This window comes from Larimichthys crocea, chromosome I (assembly GCF_000972845.2).
Source record: "Larimichthys crocea isolate SSNF chromosome I, L_crocea_2.0, whole genome shotgun sequence".
NCBI lineage: Eukaryota > Metazoa > Chordata > Actinopteri > Sciaenidae > Larimichthys > Larimichthys crocea.
The window spans coordinates 29,900,014-29,921,471 of NC_040011.1; positions in this window are offsets into that span (position 1 = coordinate 29,900,014).

Below are 21,458 nucleotides of genomic sequence, written 5' to 3' on the forward strand. Positions count from 1 at the left end.
CAAAAAATAGAGCAAGCGAGGCGGGGTATGAGAGAGTTTTTATTTGTCTGTCCTGGTGAAAATTTACGATCTCTCTTTTTTCCTTTCATCTCTCTCTTCCCACCTCCCACTGCATCATCCCTCCTCCTACTTTGCTTTCTTTTCTCATCACACTATCTCACGAAGCTCCTCTTCCCCCAAAAACATCCCTCTGACCTGTGACAGTGAGGGATTTACATGAGCACAAACAGGCACAGGTACAAACACACCCCTCATAATCCCACCAACCGCCTGGCTCTCTTGTTGTGTCTGTGTTTCAATGACGCCATTCACACTGTCTCTGTCACCATCTCTGCCTCTTATCGTTTTTTTGCACATCCGTTGTCTTCTACGCCCACTCTTTTATCGCTTCCTCACCTGTTATCTTCTTTCTTTCTTTCGTGTTTGGCTTTATTGCTCTCGACTACGCTTTTTTCCCACATGCTCTGCAGCTCTCTGGCTCCCTCTCCTCGCCCCAGGCCAGATATTAAAGGATCAATGAGTATCTCCCTTCCATCACCTCCGAGGTACACACCTGTGTACACTCACCCTGACACACACACACACACACACACAGTCGCATACACACAAATGTGGACCATGTGCTGAAAAACAAGTGCACACATGAACCCTTAAAAAGCAGCATTAGTGAGCAGGAAGTGACTTATATGGGAGGTCGATTATGTCAGCGGCGACACGTCATCACACACGCTCATGACTCTCACTATGCGGGGGAAAGGGTTAACGCTGACAGAGACATTACACATATGTATACACACACACACCCTCACACACACACACATATACACACACAAGACGCTGTGTGTTTTTTACATTCAGTAAGCAATGACTGAGAGGCCGCCAGTAGTCAACAAAGGCAGCTTTGTATGGTCTGTGTGAGTGTGTGCGTTTATCTGTGTGAGTGTGTGCGTTTATCTGTGTGTGTGTGTGTGTGTGTGTGTGTGTGTGTGTGTGTATTGTTTGCCGTGTGTGGGCTTGTAAGCGCAGCACGTGTGTGAATCATTATCTCTATGTGTCAGAATTTTGTTGGAATGAGGCTTGTCATGCATAGCTATCTAACAGCCATCACTCACCGTTGTCTTTCTCTTTCTCTTTCCGTCTGCCTCTCTCTGTCAGCGAAGCAGAGACAAATTGCTGTAACTAATACGTAACAGGATAGCTGAGCCCTGTTTGTATGACTCAGCTGGCAAGGCCTTCGTTAAGACAAGATACTGTGAGTGACAAGGCATCAACGCTGGCTTCTGCTGCTCAGGCAGACCTCTTTGTCTTATTGGCAGACTGTGATCTACGACCTACAGAGGAGTTGATGTGCCGGCCATCTTGTTGAGGAACTTTTATTCGCTCTCGGAGAGCACCTCGCCACACTTCATCTCCTTTTAGTCTTAAAGAAAAACAAGAAATTGAGAAATTCCTCCAAGTCCCCGGTGGATTTTAAGTGCTATGGTGCTTCATTTTATCACTTGGACATATATCATGTTGTATGACAGTAGGCTACTGGCATCATCTCAAAATCAACTGAAAAAAAAAAAGAGTTTGGACACCGAGTTAGCATTGCGCTCAGGATGGACAGTTACAAAAAAACATCTAAATCGATGCAGCAGAACCACAGACATTTTTATTCCACGCATTCCTCTTTCTACACAAAACCTGGCACCTACATTTCCCACAATGCAACTCAACCGCCAACAGTTTGGCTGGAGATTTGGGACATCACTTGGGGCAGTTTATGAGACTTCACGCAAGCCCTTCCGCTTCCACAAAAGGCTTTATACCACTGATTTTACATATTCAGTGGTACTCTGTACACAGACAGAGTTTGATGTAAACAGACTTTATGTGTAAAATTGGTGTATTTAAGGACTATTTACTCTGTCTAAGAATTGTAGCGAGCTCATCGGGCCAGAGTGTGATCTGCAGAGATAGTTTTGGCATCTGTTCCATTTTTTCCGCACGTCACGAGTGAATCTGGCAAGTGAACACATTGCGAGCCCACGAAAGATGTGAAAAAACGCTGCGAGTTTGGAGAGGTGACAACACTGGCCAGAACCACACAGGAGTTGGCACTAATTTAGTGACTGAAAATTTGGAGAAAACAAACAGAGACAGATTAGATCCTGACTTTGGATAAATCTATACTAATTACACACAGGTTCAAAAACATTATTAGGATGTTTTTTAAAGTCTATCTGTATATTTGTTTAGAAATCAAATGGACTTAATTTGATCCATTTATACGTTTTATCCTTTATCAGAAAAATGTGCTTTGTTGGAAGAAGGATCTCCCCTTTGAATTGAAAAAAATGCATTAAACATCAGTGGTTAAAATGTAACTAATACTTTGAATAGTTGTAACTTAGTTTAACTTGTAGTTGAATATTTCAGTAATGTAACAGTACTTCTACTTAAATACATGTTTTCAATACTCTTTCCACCAAGGCCAACTGGCCGTGTATGTTTTAATTAGAAACGCCTAACATGTGGTTTATTTTTGTGCATACACAGCCTATGACCAACTATCTACAAAGATGCTTTGTAGAAACTAAAATATATTCAGCTGTGGATGAAATCAGCAACTGTGGTGCAGTTTTTATCCCCGTTTGAACAACGAAGCATTTTGTTTCAGCTCTGATTCATCTCCATTGTGGTATCTAAGTATATCACAGTATTTATAGCTCGTTCTCCAAACCAAAGTGGCAGAAACAAAACATCTGACACATCGGTTTCTCAGAAACAAAGTTGAAGTAATTAAAACAGATGGCTATAATTTCTACCCATTCTTGTAATTTATCTATCTTCCATGAAGCTATCAGTAAAAGATAGACAGCTTTGCTGATGCAAAGGTAACTAAAACACCTGTTAACACTTAAGTCTTGTAGTCGCTCGGTGGTCATGTAACAAAGGGAAACAGAAAACAAAATATTTGGAATACAAGAGTAGGAATATATCACAATGTTTAGGAAATTATGACTGTGTTGACTATGATTTACGAGTGCATATTCATCTCCGAAACACCTAAAATTAACTACCGAGGTAATGATATATCACCAACGGGCCATACAGAAGACTATTGTCACGTAAAGGTAGGTAGCATTCAACATGATTTTGTGTCACGTGATGATTTCGGTGACCTCATCACTGAAGCTGACCAATGAGATCAGCCTCTGAAAAACCTGCGTATGCCTTTAAGATACACAGATGCGCTCTTCCGACCTCCTCTTCCTCTCTCTGTCTTTCTCTCTCCCATTTTATCCTTTTTTCTGTCACAGTCTGTCTCCCAATCTTTTCTCCATATGTGTCTCATCCTTCCCTCACCGTGTCCATCCGTGTGCCATCCTCTCTAACTGCAGGAGGAGCCATTTTGTGTCATTTTGTGTCATTTTTTCGCTGCTTCATTTTCTCCCCATGTGTCCCCTTTTTCTCTGCTACAATCAAACCCTTTCACGCTCTCAAATTCCCTCGGCCACCCCCGCGTTCTCTCCTTCTTTTTCCATCTGTCTATCTCCTTCGCTCGTCTTCTCCCCGTCCTCTTTTCCCTCTCCCTCCCTCTCTGTTCTGCTCACCTGCAGCACATAAAAATTCCTCTTTTTTTTCTCCTGAGGATTGTTCAGTCGCTTAGGGATTTACTGCATTCCTCTATGTTTTCTCTCCTTCTTTCTCTCCATATCTGTCTCCCCTTGTTTCTCTCTGTTTTGGCAGCACTACACAGTGTTTGATTCAGCCTATCTCCTCTTTTGTCTTTTTAACACATTTATATCCCTCTTTAAGCCCCTCTGTGTTTTCTTTCTCCATCCCTCCCCTCGTTATAATAACACCTACTAATCCTATACCTGTCGTTTCCATGACCCCACCCTAATTTTTTTTCTTGACTCCATAGCACCCACTATACCTGCCCCACCTGGCCTCTCCCTCCTGCTGGGTTTCTGCCATGAGCTGAAACAGCCCGCCTCCGCTTACTTAGCTGGAGGGCGCAGGGTTGGGCTGTAGCTTCTCTGCCGTTTTTGGGTTGGTGGAGGTGGATGGGGCGCTTCAGGGCCCAGGGCCTGGGATGAGGTTGATTTATGAGTTAATCAATTGGTCGTCCGTGTGAGCAAGCAAAACCACAGAGTTGTGTGAGCTCTTTCATGTCACTGTCTGTGCTTGTTGACTTAAGTCCCTTAGGAAAACACCGGGAGCTGTCATTCCCCATGTTGCGCAGCTCCTCGACATGTTTTCAAAAGCAATTAGGGAGAAAATTGGGCTTGGTTGGTTGGTTCATTCATCTGATGATTGAATGGCTTGTATGTGTGGATGTTCATGTGTGGTTGTGATGGGGTTAAGGTCTTACCTGACCATGAAAAGCAGTGACATCAAACATTTGGTTAAGGTTTTTTAAAAAACCAAAGTCGTAAAAAATAAGCCTTGATTTATGTCTATGTCAGTTTATTATGGTTAATGTGACAGCAAGCAATTTTCCAACATTACTTACAGTGTGAAAAAAGAAACTGCGGTTGCTAGAGTTTTATGGTACTAAATCAGTACAACTTTTTCTAATATTACAGTAAAATTACTGTTAATTTCACATTTAAAGTTGGTGATGTACTCCTTATTTGCTGTTGTGCCATATAATTAACATGAAAATACTGTTGAAATGTGGTATAAAATCAAGGGTTTCCCATTAAATATGATGGTGTTTTTACCGTATACACACTGATTCAGAGCAACGTCCCACCTGTTGAAACTGAGCCCACTATTCACTGATGTGTTAAAACAGTTTTGGTCTGTGATTTCCTAAGAAAAATACCTTTGGCTCTTTCACTTGATAGATGATGAAAGATGATGTAAAGGTTAACTCTCTTCAGCACTCATTTACATCATCGCTCTGTCTTTCTCATTTCACGGTGGGCAAGTAGTATACAATTAGCTTGTGTGAGCTTGTTCGCCGGGAGCTGCTGCCCATGAAGCTGACAATAGGGAGTGACTCAAACTTTTCATTGCCCCAAAACAATGACATAAAGGTATAGTTATTGATTCTCAGCTGTACTAATAACCTTTTTACATTACAGGGAGTCATTTGATTCAATGCTAAACGCAGAAATATTGTAAAAGTATATAAAAATACAGGATTAGGTGTCGTGATCAAGCGCCAACCTCCGCGGCTGTGAAGTGAAGAATATGCGGAAGTGCCAGAAACTGCAGTTCCCTGAACGACCTCTTCATAGTCTCCATAAGCCCCCGCGTTAAAATGTCCAACTTCACAGAAGAAATAAAGATGTTAACACCTTCTTGATGACAACTTCGGATGGCTTGTTCAGCGCCTTAGGCATCATTCAGCCCACCGCAGGTCCGCTGAGGATCCACAGCGTCTTCGTCGTTTTTTAGATTAGCCGGGAGGCGGAAGAGGCAGTATTACCAACATGGCGGCCAGAGCCATAGATTTTAAGCTTCAAAACAGCTCTACAGAAACCTAAGGGTGACGTCAGCGATACACCTCCATTCTTTATACTGTCCTGATTTAAAATTCAAAAAAATGAAGGAGGAGACAAAGAAGGCTGCAAGGATACAAGGATGTCCTAAGGATGAATAGTGAGGTGACCTGAAAAAATAAAGCTGGTAAGTCTGTTAACGCTTAGTCAATCCTTTATATTCATTTCAGAGTTCACTGTGTCCTTACACTTACACACTCACACCCACACATCTTCAAGTCAAGAAAAGGAGCTGTGTTCTTATATTTATTATAGCATGCACACCGACTGAGAAGAGTCGTTAAAATGTTAACCAAAACTATGTTTGAGGTCTATTTGAGCAGACACCAGCCAGCCAATCAGAATCAAGTATTTTAATGTTGTAATGCCGCAGTTTAATGGTCTTTAACAAATGATGTTTGCAGATCTCCGCCAGGGACAACTACACTGAATGCATATTTCCATCTTTAATCACCTCACATTTGAGGTATCATGTTCAGATTTGTCCAGCTTAAACTTGACATGTTTGACAATACTGCAACGTCTCAGACTGATCTGAGGAGAGGCCGCCAATCTTTGTCGATCTTAATCCAAGACTGTGTCGAAGATTCATGATGTATTGGCAGAACAGTTCAGACTCAAGGTAATCTTCAAAATCAGGTGTTTCAGCATTATTGTTTCAAGCTTTTTCATGCAGTTTTTGTGTTTTTTTATGAACTTGTACATTCCTCTCTTGTTCTTTCTGCTTTGTCTTTCCTGCCAAGGTTTGCATTAAATGTGTGTTTGTATGCGTACATGGTGAGAGAGCAGAGCCAGATGACAGACAGATGATAGAGGAGACGTTTGATGGCATCTAATAGGTCTGAAAACTGACGTGCGTCCTGGCAAAAGCACAGACGCTCAAATTCGAAACAGAGGGGGAAGCAGCGGGGGCAGGTAGAGGGATAGCGAACAGAGTGAGGTAAACACAACGATCCAAACACCGGGTATATCACAGCACCTTTGTTCCCCGAGCCAAGCTGTCCTGAGGTGATTCCAGCAGTCATAGCCAGGAACTTCCCTCCATGTATTTGTTTTGCTCATCTCATGACAATCATATTGCTCCCCATCTCTCGTAAAATCCATCTATTTATGATTAATGACTGCAGTTGTGTGTGAGCAAAAAGATTTTTTTTTCCCTGAGGCCTTGGGTGAGAGTCAATGAGGCATTTTACGCGTTGCTGTGTCGCGGTCTACGTTACATGTTTGACGTGTCACGGTTTGTTAGAGACTAAAACGCCTGTTTTGGACCAGCTGTCCACCCACACTAGGAGGACTTACAGTGCTCTGTCTCTCTCTCTCACACACACACACACACACACACACACACACACACACACCTCCATCCCGCTCTGTGACCTGAAAATGGAAGAATGGTAAGGTAAATAGAAAGCTTTTAAACTGTCTGCGGGCCACAAAAAGACAGGAGATTATGGAAGAACTACAGACTCTCCCTGCTTCACACACACACACACACACACACACACTTGTTTTTGTCACTTAGGAGAAGATGTTACATTGACTTGGACCCTGGAGACCTACCCTTATCTTAACCCTAACAACTACATGCCACAACCCCATCTACACCTTCAAAAATAAGTCTATAAAATAAAAAAAATTAACCCCAAATAACAGTCAGCTGTATAGTCAGGGCCTCATATAGCTTAACCCTCTGCTTCACATCAATGAGCCACATTGTTGCACATGTTCTTTCATTATGATAAACACGGGCGCTGCAGTTCATTTTGAGTGAACACATGAACACCGTCCTGCTGCCGTAGTCACTGGAGCACCAGATTTGTGTCGGTCCACAGCTGAAAATAGTCCCGAAAAAATGCACTGCTTACTCCTGTACAAGCAAAATTTACTAAAAACTACAGAGAACCAATTTTTAACTTTTTTTTAAAAAGAACCTATTGTTTCCTGGGTCTCCAGGAAACAATAGGCTTCAGAGATGGACTGCTTTGTTGCTGGTTTGGGGCTTTTTGTCTGATTTGTAGACAACAACACAAATATAGAATATTGCCAACATTAAGTCTTTAACCTAAAACCTGAACTGTAAAATTTAATGCTGTCCCATGCGTTGATCTCTCCCTAATTCTTTTATGACTGTATTAAACAGTGTTTTGTCCCCATGACATGGGTTATAAAAGAACACGCATTATAAGCAGACCGCTATATTCTAACGCGTCAGATAAAATGCACACACATTTCCTCAGACACACACTTGTTAACAGCTTCCTAAAGTCCCACAAACACTGGACCATTTTTCTTTTCCTCTCCCACAGTGCACCATTTCAAAAGCGTAGAATAGGCAGAACCAAATATTTTTCTCGTTCCAAGCGTGAAAAGTACACAGGGCATATCTTTTTACGGTCCTCTTAAAAAACCCACGGTAATATGATGCTATTTCTTCATTCCGTCACGCTGTCTGAGTTTTCTTTTCTTTAATTCCCTTTTGGTCTTTCACCATTTGAGCACAATAGGACAAGACTGGACCAAAACAAACTCAAAGCAAGGCATGCCTGCGTCTGCCTGGAAGTTCGGACAAGGATGAGCAAGTAAGAGAAGTTTACAGAAAAAGAGAGAGAGGGAGTCTGGATTCTGCTTTTTTTCTTTCTGACCAGACGGATGAATGAGTCTTGAGCGGTTTTGATTCACATCCTATTTGTGACACCAGTTTGATGTTTGACAGAGATCTGAACTCTTCATCTCAAACCTGCAGAACCACCACAGCACTGCAGACATCCAAAGCAGAGATTCTCACAGTGTTTAACATTGCTGAGCCTCTCTGTTCCTCTCAGTGCTGGCAGTGCTGGTTTAAATCCAGAGGGGTTTTACATCTTGAAAAGAAAAAGAATAATCTCACAGCTGCCATGCAACCCCGCCATGCAAGTATTTACAGCTAGGAGCAAGAATATTCAAAGGGATCCAGAACAAGTTGTTTTGAATAAGTTTATGCTTTCATGTTCGGTTTGCTTAGTCGATGGAACAAAGATCAGATGAGTTGGTCAGTTTCGCCCTGGGTTCCCAATTTCTGTGTGACAGTCAAATTTAATCCCTCGGCAATGAGCTCGGTGGGAGCTGAAATAACGAATGACCAGAATTAGATTTTGCGCAACGTGCCCCCGCTTGATTGACACATTCTACAATCAAATCAAAGTGCTGACAGCTGGAAAAGATTTCCCACAACTGTTGCGGTTTAGGGACAGAAAACCGAACGAATGGGATAGCAAAATACAGAGAAAACACAGTAAAACAGAGACAGAGCTTGAAATAAGGATAAAGAATAAGACTTCTTCTTGACGTCACATGAGATTATTATTTGGAGCTTGGGTGCTATTTGTTTTCTATTAGTCTGACTGTTTTTGACTGGGAAGGTTGACTGAAAAGTAGGAAATTGAACTGCACCACAGAGATGCTCAGATATAGTTTTTATAGTCTACAGCAGCTACAGTTTGCAAGCCGGCAAGCGGGTGGTTTTATCACGGTGATGATTTCATCATTTGTTTAACAAGAATTTTTTTTTTTACAGCTTCAGATCCCAGAAGTAGACGCTTAGATGAAGCAACTCATGACAGCTTTAAACAACTTTTTTTTGGCCTCTTGTGGACGACACAACCAACTATGACACTGACCTGATAAGTTGTATTTGATCATGTTTTCTTACACATCCGGCAGACACAGAAAAACACGTCTCTGGTCCCCATTAATGATTAAAGTCCAACATCCACCCTCCTTTTAGCCCTATTTGTGATCTGCACCGACACCTGAGGGAAATATGTGACTCTTAGGCTGCTAAATGCTCCACTATGTCTGTTCGCTGTTTGGTGCTGTGCAGGTAGTGTACAGTAGGTTTATCAGGGCTTTTTTCACTAAAAACAGCTGCCGGCTGTAGCTTATGTGAAAGTGGTTAGAGTGAGTCAAAACATTAAAGTTGCGGGCCACAAAAACCACAACAATGAGCTGGGATATGCTAAAACGCTCTGTATGCTGAGTGGAATGCAGAGTTGGATGATAATTGACTGGGTTCCTCATCATGAGTGACCCCTTTCACATTTTACATGCGCGTCTGACCCATTGTTAATCTAAAAAACTATCATAAGGACTGAATTTGGCTAAAGACAAATGGCCACACTCTCAGGCAGGACATAAAGCCTCTGCCTCGCCGCGTCACACCGCCTTCATGATCTCCCTCCAAGATTTCTGCATATTTTATGTCTCTGAAGTCTCGACATGGTGAATCGTACAAATGGGGATAACAGCTCACAATTTTGGACAGTCTCTTCTCGAAGGTCTTCATTGTATTGCACTCCTTTGCACACATAAGAAAAAGTGATGGTTGCACATATGACATGTACACTGACATTTCTGCATGTGTGTCTTGGGTTTTTTCGTATCCATCTAACGACAGACGATGTCCTGCGTTGTTTATATTCCTTTGAGGCAAACTCGATTATGATTTTAGACTAAATAAATGTGACTTTACTTGACTAATGAAGTAGTTGTCTAAAGAATGAGAAAAGACAGCCTGACATGCAGTTTGTTTGAAGCACACTGAGGCCCTCGCTCTGTCACATATGATTCCAATAAAGGTCAAAGTTTAAAGTTGGCTCAATCACTGTTGATTTGAACCCAGCGATGAGGTTGTGGTCTACTTGTATCTTAAATTTGCCGTGCCTTCTTTCAAAGGCTCTTTTCTAAGTAGAAAGATGAAGTTTTTAGACTTTTTTTTATAATGTATTATGTCTGCAGAAACCTTTAAAAGAGAGCGGTGAAGAAAACTGCGGCTGTTCGGACTGTAAACGGAGAAATGTGATGAGTGTGAAAAACGGTGAAAAGGGGGATACAGCGTTAATGTCTACATACTTTCATAACCTGCATAAGCCCCATCTTTGCTTCTCCCTCTCTAAAGCTCTTGGTGGAGTTTCATTAAAGTATGCTTTTAAGTTAATGCAAGATCTTATCGTGCGTCTCCACTCACTCAGCTCAGATCCTCTCTCTGCCTCTCTCGCTTCATTTGTTATCACTTCTAATCTTCTTCTTCCTTCCACTATTTCCCACTGCCTCGCTCAATCCACCCTCGCCCCCTCTCACACTCACCTTTCCTCACCACCCCCCACCGTCCGTTGTTCTCTGTCTGATTTACTCAGCCTGCTTCAAGGCACTCATTATCTACTTGAAGTTATGGAGTTCCTTAAAAGGCAGAAATAGAAGAAGGGCAAGAGGAGAGGAGTAATTCTTGAGGCCTGAGACACTAAGACCTAAACCCTTCCCTCCAATCCATCTTTTGCTTTGTCTTTTGCTCTCATCCTTCCGTCCACAGTTTGTGTTACACCAGTAGCCCTGTTTCTTTCTCTGCTGGCCTTGTTCATGTTTTCTTTCCCTGGCTCATCCATCATGTGCTGTCGCCGGCGGTCGTGACGCTGTCGTGTAATTATCTCATATTTATGCGAATATGCTTGTCCTGTACTAGTGCTGCCTCAGTTTTATGCGTACTCAGGGTTCCTTTGACTCCATGCCCCTGGCTTAAAAGCTTCATGTCATAATTCAAGCCAGAGGGAGACATTTGATTGGCCCACAGGCCCAACGGCACAGCAGGATCCTTTTGATATTACACCACTCTCAGTAGTGGCTGTCGTTTTCAGACAGCAGGAGTCCACGTGGAAGAAAAAACGATGAACGTGCTAATTACTTTTAGGCACCTACTCGCCTCACAGGGTTCAAATGCACCATAAGCAATTCGGAGGATACATTTTATTATTGGTCTTTCAGTACTTTGCAAACATACAGTTTCAATTTGAGGAGCCACAGTGGGAGTCTAACCCCCTAACCACAGCACGGCTGGTGCCATGCTCTGCCCATTGAGCTGCAGAGCAGAAGCGTGCAGAGAAACAGCAGGGAGGGTAATCACGGCCTACACTCAATGCCCGAAGGCCCAAATGCCCCTCGAATGTATAACTCAGGCCACATTCAACCTGGACTCCATTTTTAACATCTTTTTTCAATTCTGACCAAAGTCTTATTTGGTTATAATAAATCTCTGGACATCTTTCTTGCCAGCATGCCTGGCTCCACGCTCCGAAAAACAGCCTCAGAGACTCCCAGGGCCTGCTTGACGTGTAATGATGGATATTGCAAAAAGGTTTGGAGTCAAACAAAAGACTCAATTTTCTTCACTTTCTGTGTAATGAAACATAAACTCTCATGCAGCTATTGTGGACATTTTCCCATTTTTCAAGAGAATAAAACCATTTTTGGAGACTGTCTGAGGTTTGTCTTTGCAGCAGCTGCCTGACATCTTACGGCCAGCGCTACAACTTCTGTGCTGCACTACTGACTGCAGCCCTGCGAAGCCAAAGCTGTTGTTGGTTTTTTTCCCCTCTTTCCCACATGGCATTGGTTTTCTACCATTGGCATTTTAAGACCTCTTACATCATTCTACATTAGTACACACCAAGTTTGTATTTCATTTGAAAAGTGGAAGCTGCAAAGCTAAGTTAACTAGCGTCCACTTTGCCAGCTCCCACTAGTGTCCTAGTTAGCCTAAATCCCACGAGACATTACTTTTCTTTCATGTTATTGCAACACCTGCTGAGTGCCATTGTCAAGCTCCTGCACACTAAGTGTTGTGTTCGACCTATATAATGGAGAGGGTCTTAGCTGTCTCTCTTTCATGTGGTGATGGTAAAACTTAGAGCACGAGGTAGCCTTGTAACCTCAGCACTGGGTTACACCCACTGCCAACTTCATAGTTGCATCAAATAGAAATTAGACACTTTGGTTGCTTTATAATTTGCTTATTTTATATTTTAATTAGCTGCTAATATTTTATTTTATTTTCTGGCAGGAGTTTGCAGCCATGTTGCCAGTCATTTGTTATGTTTTTAGATTGACAGATTGAATTTTTTTCCTGCTCAGCTACTCGTAGTTATGATATAAATGACATGATGTGAACACGAGTCAATCTTAATTTCCTGTGTGGCTGTTGGAGATAAAGTCATATGACCGCCGACATGGAGACTGTGCCAATACATTACCTGTAGCAACTCAAGAATGAAAAATTTGTTTAAATTAATTTTAATTTCAGTTTGAACAACTTTATTAATCCCACTGTAATTAATTTGGGGCAGTTTTACACACAGAGAAACACAGGAAACATTCAAACACAAAGATAAATGATAAATAAACTACAAAAGGACAAGATAAAAAATAGTTTAAAAAGCCAGATAAGACCAGATAATAAAACAGATTAAAAAACATACGCCAACATTGACAATGGTTTAAGAACAAGACTACAGAACATTAAGTAATCAGATTGCAGAGGGAATTAATGATTTAGAGTATCTGTTGGCCCTGATGGCAACAGAGAAAATTTACTTTCCAGGATGTATCCAGAAAAAGCCAAAATATGTGATGTTTTTCGGAGGTCTGTTCCTCATTGCAGTTTTTTTTCTTGTTATCTTAGCCATTATTTTGCCAATATGATGCAATGTGAAGGCGTGTAATTGTGTGCTGGAAACTCATACTGTTGTGCTTGATTTTTGTTAAATTCATTCATCTTCCTGGATTGACAGGCCGCACCCACATAACAAAGATGTATGAAGCTCTGCAGTAAAGATGAGCTAAGAAGAATAATGGGGGAAATGCTTTAAGACAAGAGTCATACGGCTTCAGGAGGGAACAAGAGGCTGGAACCAAACAAGTGTCAAAAAAGACATATTTGTGCTTTGTTTCTTGAGTTGGAGAGCGCTGGATTACATTAAGGAGAAAGTTCCTGCTCCAAATCTTGCCATGGGGTAAATAAGTACACTGGAAGCTGTTTTGTTTCAGCCAAGAGTACTGTTTCCTAAATGATTGGCCAGTAGTTAAAGAGGTTAAATAGACCTCTCTTGTAAAAAGTGGCACCATGCTGTTTTTATAGGCCTCTGTTGCCCTCCTGTGGTGAACAGTAAGCGTTACCATTAGCGGTTCATGACGTCTCAGGAGCTGAAAGTGTGTTTGACCACCTGTGTGTAGTTTTGAGCTGAGAAGAATGATGTGTTATGTCCTCCTGCTAATGGAATCACAGGATTAGATATGTTTTATGTTTCAGGTACCGTGAGACTCGCCCGCTCCCCTGCCAACCCACCAACCGTCCCCGCATTAATGAAAATTAAGACCACATTGAGTTTGAGCGTGCAACTGTGTATGTGTGTGTGTGTGTGTGCATTCACTGATTGCTGTCTGGATCTGATTTAAGTAGAAACAGATTGAAGAATGATAATTAGCTCTAATAAGATGGAATTTCCCTAACTATGTCAAACAGCAGCCGCATCACAGGGCTGCTTTAAAAGGGGCTTCAGGTCAATTGGAACCACACACACACACACACACACATAAGCACAGGCCTATGATAACTCTATCTGCTATTGATCAGAAATGTTTTTAGATCTACAAATAAATACAAGTTCTGTAACCTAATCTCCTGCATGCTGGACGTAAACCAGTGTAGAAGGATTTAGTGGCAGTAGTTGCTGATTGCAACGCCCTCGTTTCACCCTCTCCTCCCTAGTGTGAAGAAAACGTGTTAAAAACACACATAAAGTGTAGAGCCAGTGTTTAGTTGATCTGTTCTGGAAACAAGGGGGTGCCACATGGTAAGGTAACAAAAACACAACAATTCCTATACTCAGGTGATTAAATACTAACCTGAGGCAATAGTTTGACATTTTGGGATATACCATAATACTTATTCACTTTATGGACAAGAGTTAAATGAGAAGATTTTTTCTGTTTGTACAGTGAATATGAAGCAGCTGGTTAGCTTGGCTTACAGGACTGGAAACAGTTTTTACACAAACATGATACAGTGTATTCATTTGTGATTGTTTGACCTTCAAACAGAGCTAATTACATTTAGAGGAATAGTTAAATGTTTTTGCTTTTTCGTTTCAGACAGAAAGTTAGATGATAAGAATGATACCAGTTTTATTTCTGTGTGTGTGTGTGTGTGTGTGTGTGTGTGTGTGTGTGTGTGTGTGAATATAAAAACTATAGTGGGCAGCTGGTTAACTTAGCCTAGCACAAAGACTGGGAGCAGGGGGAAACATCTAGGTTGTCATAGGTAGTTACTGCTCAGTCGAGAAATGATCACATAACCCCTCGAAATATAGGAATTTCTATTTTTACACTTTGGCTTCCAACGTGTTAATCAATAATCTTAAGAGACATTTAGACAAGTCCAGACTAGCTGCTTCCCCTTGTTTCCAGTCTTTATGCTAAGATAATCCACTTGTCTGCTTGCCTTTAACCCCTTACAAACTGTTCATATTCAATTATCTTGAATCTTGACCCGGTCCAAGAAAATCCTCATAAAAAAAAGTGTCTATACCAAATTGTGAACTACAGATCTATTTAGAATACATAAATAGCCTATCTCACATTAATAAATTCATTATTATTCCTTAATTTATGATTTAGATAGCATGAGAGTGGATTTGTTTTTGGAGAAAAAAACACCTATATCACGCTCTATTATGTCTTGTTTTACCGAAGACATGAACACATGACAGCCATAATTATTTAAATATATCTTACTGATAGTGTGGTTATCACCCTCTCTTTCTACCACCCTCTCGCTACCATATCCCCATTACAGTTTATAGTTAGTTTAGGATTTCCTGCCGCTGTGCATCTGTGTCTCTCTATCTCTATCACAGGTTCCACTGCTACTGTAATTATTTTATCATTCATTGTAATTGTATAACCTGTTTGTGATGATTTGTTCTGTACACGTGACATCTATTGCACGTCTGTCCATCCTGGGAGAGGGATCCCTCCTCTGTGGCTCTTCCTGAGGCTTCTTCCACCTTTTTTCCCTGTTAAAAGGCGCAAAATAGCGCCTTTCTAGTCTTGTGTGTTACACTACATATCTCATTCACCCATTGACACACATTCACACACTGTTGGCACTGGCTGCCATGCAAGGTGCCAACTGCTCATCAGTTTTAGGAGCTAAGGAGCTAACCATTTATACTCATTCACACATCAATGATGCAGTCTTTGGGAGCAATTTGGGATTCAGTATCTTGCCCAAGGACACTTCAACATGCAGACTGGAGGAGCTGGGGATCAAACCGTCAATCATCTGATTAGTAGACGACCCGCTCTACGGCCTAAGCCTGAGAAAATATTCAATTTGGTGCCTCTTTTTTTTTAGTGCATAGTTTTGTTCTTCAACTCTTTCGCAACAGTGCCAGTTATCATGTCTGATTTGGAAACCTGCCTGTTACACACCTAAGAAACTTTGGCCTTCACCACGAGAGAATCAGCACACAGGTTTGAAAACCATGTCACGTCATGATCAAAACAATCCTTCAACGTCTCCAGAGGGGTGATGTTGACGCCTGTCAGTCTGGATGTTGTTCCAAAGTCTTTCCAAAAAGCTCCAGGACTCCATTGAATCCCAGCCAGCTACATACCGTACAAGTGGAAGAAACTCAGGGACAGAAGTGAATCTTCCAAGAAGTCATCGTCCTGCCAAAATCTCTCCAAGAGCAAAGTACACACAGGAAGTCAAAAAGTTTCAACATCCAGAGGTCTTGCAGGCTTCTTTTGTCCTTGGCTTCGGCCAGCGTTCATGAGTCCACCATCAAAAAGAAGCTAGATAAAAATGAGATTCATGGAAAAGAACCAAGACTGAAACTACTGCGCATGAAGAAGAAAAATGAACACTTGTCTGAAGGTTGCCAAAAAGCACCTAGGCAATCCTTAAGAGTGAAAACTTTTTGGCAAACACACGTACAGTAGGCGTCATAACAAAATCCCTGCTGTTTATGACACAGAGGAAAATGGTACATTCATATTAAGATGTGTATTCATAGTCAAACATAGTATTAGTCACGGTATTGTTGTTTCTGCATTGTCAGTGCACCTGGATTCATCAGGCTTTGATTAAGCATCGCAGAAAGTCTGCAGACAACCGTATCAAACCACAAGTTTTGGAAGAGATCTGGATACTTTATTTGCTCAGTTATATTTGTTCATTGTTGTCAGGACTGATTTTTTTCATTCAAGCAATTAAAAAAAAGCAAACACATTTGCAATCAGTTGGCAAGCTATAGCAGAAAGCCAACACAGCTCATGAGCTAATGGGACCTTTTTAACAGCAGACTTTCTTTTTGCAGGTGTTACTAATAACATTAACAATGGCTCTGTTCTTTTCAAGTGTCCCAGAAAGTCATGACAGTGTGACAGTGAGCCAGCATGAACAAAGGACCTCTTCATGTAAGATATTTTGGCGTCTCAGAGCAGAAAAATGCCACATTGATGTCTTATTGGAGACTCAAAATTTTTCTGAAAGCTCCAATAGATCTGACTTGGCACTCGCTTATATGGAACTGCCAGAAAACCAAACAAATATGGAGGCCTCACATCAGCCAAAGTTCAATGTAATTAAACTCAAATTTAATAAATATGATGTTATATTACGAGTGTGATGTATTTTTAATCCTTACATCACCACCATCACACCAGCTCTGTAATCATACACCCATCTTGACGATGCTCACGTCATTAACACGGGAATCTTTCCCATCTCTAACGTCTATACAACATGATGTCACTTTTGCTTTTCCTGCTTTGACAAGTCAGAATGTCTGCTGTGAAAAACGCCATACTATATTCACTGAATGTTGGAAAACAATAACAAGAACTTTAAAACCACAAATGTCTCTTGGGTTGAATCAGTTCTGTAATACCTCACAGAGAGGAATGCATGTGAGAGGGCTCTTTATAAATGTGACAAATACTTTCTGAGTTTCAGGGGTTTTGAGTTATTTCCCAAAATATTTTTTTTAACCTCTGTCTAAAAGGTTTTACTTCTTCTTCTAACTGAAAATCATCTCTCACACATGATTCATGACTCTCATCTTTCAGTGTGCAATTGGTATTCAACAACCCATTCAACCGTAACACACTGTAAATCTTTATGCAAAGCAGCTCCTTTTCTCGGGTTTCATGATTTGTATGAGAAACATCTGACAGAAAATGAGAATAACAATGACTTTAAAGCCACGGGAAACTCAAATCCACAGTAGTGCTTTAACTTTTAATGTTTTAGGTACATAATAATAGCTAATGATTTGAGTTTTGATGATCAGGTAAATGCTGTCTGTCATTCCCACTCTACGCTCCGTATGCCTGTTTTTGTAACTTTTAACTTTGTGCTCCGGGTACGATAATATTTTAGGCCAATGAGTCACACACTACCAACCATTTTACTGATTTTGGTGAAAATGGATGATGTTTGATGGAGAAAATGTTTTCTGGCTTTCCTTCGGATGTCCTCTACTTGCTCTGCTACTCTTTACGGAGTTTCCTGATGGACAGTGAAGTAAAGTGTTGCTAACTGTAGCTGCTGTTAGATCAGTTTGTTAGCTGGGCTGCCTGGACTATGAGTTCAGAGTACTGGAGAGTGTTGGTGTTTGTACCACAAGTGTTTTGGACCATTAGAAAGAGGTTTGCCAGTGCAGCCAGCGTAGAACTGGAGCTGGGCAAGCGGTCAGTGTAACCTCAACAGCTTCTATGGACACAGGAACTTTTTTCTTTACTTAGCTGTGACACTGATAGAGCTCACAGTTTGGTAGATGAAAAATAGAGAAATTAGAGTCCTGTCACAGTCATTGTAGCATGTAAATCCATAATCAGTCAAAACATGCTGTCTATACAGTCCGCCTCACTCTATTCACAGTTAAAGTCAGATGTCCTCATTCAACTCATCACACACTGTACTGTTTGTCCAAAGTTTGTCCATCTCTCATGGTGATAAAACAATTTATTTGATCTCTCATAATTAGACGTCCATGGAGAAGAATCAAAGGGTCTTTTCTATGTCTGTACATGCAGGCTACAGAATTGGTTTAATGTGTTACTATAAGAGTGAACATCTTGTTTGTGACTGACACCCACAATATACAATCATCCAAACTTTGCTCATTGACAAAGTTAATGACAACAGTATGGCTCCGCACAGATGCTGTTTTGAAGCTAACCTGACCTTTGACCTCCCTGCAACATGGACAAAAACCATGACCACGAAAACATGACTATGTTTCTGTGAGCAGCCTCTATAATGGATTAAACATTTACCAAGACAATGTAAATAAAACCACAACATTCTGAATCGTATGTTTTTGATTTAATGACTGCAAGATGAAAATAAAAGCTGCATTTGAATCAATTTTCCAATCAAGTTTCCATGACTTATACAGAGGACCCACATGAAACTGGACATGTTTGCATGTATATCACATACCAGGCAATCATACTGTCACATACATTTCCTTCTCTGTGGGTGTTGAGGCAATCCCTCTTTAGTAATGCTGCCCGTCCAGCAGGTGGAGCCCTCCATCAGCAGTCCAACATTGGCATCCTCTGCCAGTTTTCTTTTCTGAGCAAGCTAAAAACCAAAATGAGAGACTCATTGCTCTAAATCCATACTGAAAAACATTTAATAATCTAAAGAAAAAAAACTTTAAAAGCATAATTCCTTGTTATTACACATCTCTAATGACTTCAGATGCAGACAGCCATGATATAATGGAGAGAACTCAGCTAATCAAGTTTTATTTTAACCTCTGAACGTCATATCATGAGAGGAAGGAGTCTTTGATGGTTTTAAAAATGATTTGACTGAAATAATTAGACAAGCATTACCCACTGGTCGGTTTTGTTAATGAAAACTACAGAACGATAAAAGTGCAGGGTCCAGCCATCAGTCTGAACTTTTGTTTCTCCATTCTTTCAAATTCTTGAACTCTGTCAATTGAAACTTTTTTGCTTAATGGTACAAGCAATTATTTATTTTAGTCTTGATCAACCTGAGCAACATCTCAGTGGAAATACACACTGTGTGCTCTATTGTGACTTTTTGTATAATGAAAAACAACAAGAAGTGTGAATTTCAAAATGTTTGTTTTAGTTAAATTTTTTAATGTACAGGTTAAAAAAACAAAAACAAACAAAAAACAACTCTTTAAGGGCTCCATAATACTTCTTGTACAAATCTAGGTATAAAGATTATTGATGTGTGTTAAAAATAGATGTTTAAATATACATAAATTAGGTACGCATATAAAAAATTACAAACCTATCAAATGATGAAATTAGTTTTGGCACTCACAGCTGTACAACAGCTGTACAATGTAATGTGATGCAATACTACACATCGCAGCAAGGCCTCAGAAATGACTGTAGAATTGAATCAGTAATCTCTCTGACCATGAAAAACATTGACTTAGCATCTATAACGTCACCCATATGCCTGTGAATTGGTTGTTTTGAAGGCTGGAATTTGGGTGTACTGCTACACTTTTGTAGTTAGCGGAGTCTGACAAAACAAATTCTGGTGAAAGCTGAGAAGCTTGTTTGAGGCTGACAAGAAAAGTGCAACCATTGCAGCGAAATCTGGCTGAGGTTTGTTCTGTACACAGGCTGCTGCTTCATAAACAGGACATTAGATTAAATACTGAGACAATAACTCAGGGGAAAAGGTATTGACTTGCTATTTTAATATTAAATCTTCATCTTGTTGAATTTGGTCCTAAAGATCTTTTAAAGGCCAACAGAAAGCTCAAAGTGGTAACAGACTCCTGCATCACCTAATATTTCATTCTTCACTAGTTTATGCACTTGTAATAATCCTGAGGCTCAGGTATGTCTTGCCTTTAGCGCTCAGCTGCTTGTTGCAGACAGTTTCAACAGTCTCAGTTTCACAAAGATATTAATTAATCGAGAGCTGATGTTGTGTAATACTGCAGAGGTGTTTCTGCATTGTGTCCACTCTGTGTATGATCACCCAGCTACATAATTCAATCAGACTTCCCCTACTGTGAGGTAAGTAAAGTAGGACATTGCCAACCAACCAGACTGTACTGGCGTCACTCCTGTTCTCCAGAACATTGCAGTTTGCAGGTGGGGCTAAAGGTGACATTTCCAGGTGTCCACAGCTGGAGAGCGCTCACTGAAATTCCAACAGGATTATTTGATTAAGAAACTGGGGGCCTAGAGTTCCCAGATTTGCCCCTGCAGCTGGAACAAATGTTTCATGAGTCAAGACCGACTGTACAGCTTGAACTGTCAGGAGCCAACATTGGCAGATTGCTATACGTTTGAAGTGGAAAACTGTACAGTTTCCTGTAGAGCCCAGCAGGGTGCAGATTTGTGTGGTGAGCACTGTGAATAAGGAGGACGAATGCTTTTGTATAGAAACCAGAATTACTCAAGCTCAGCAGTCAAAAGAAAGTAATAAAGATGGAAGCTGAATGTTCATACATGAAGGTTAAGCTGATATAAGCTGATGATTTGTATTACATGAAATGACTTCTCTGCTTGTAGCTTCTCTTTGAAGAGTGGACACAATGAAAACAAAGCAGTTATACTGATTATTTTATAGCAAGAGAGGACAAATGAGACCAACGAGCAAGACACAAGCAAGGGAAAACCCCAGAAATGAGGGTGATCATGACCTCACTTCACACTGCAGCAGGGAAATTTGAGTCTAATCACGTCTGTATATTGACTTTCTATGCAACCACCAGAATGAAAGTTCATGGTTTCCTTTTTAAGTATGTAAGATTTAGAGGCTCTATGTACAGAATATGTATGAAAGTAAATATGATATGCTTAATTATGCTTTCATTAGTGTATAATCATCTGAAAATAAAAATCATATGCTTTCGCTACCTGAGAATAAACCTTTTATATCTGCATACATATCCTCCATGTTATCCCGAACAAACAAAGTTAACACTCGCCCTACTTAGGGGCTTTTTGAGTTTTCTACACCTTTGGTGGTCACTGTAGGGTTGAGGGGAGAAGATATAAAGTGGTTACAATCAGCAACTACGCCACAAGATGCCACTAAATCCTGCACACTGATCCTTTAGGCTAGTAAAA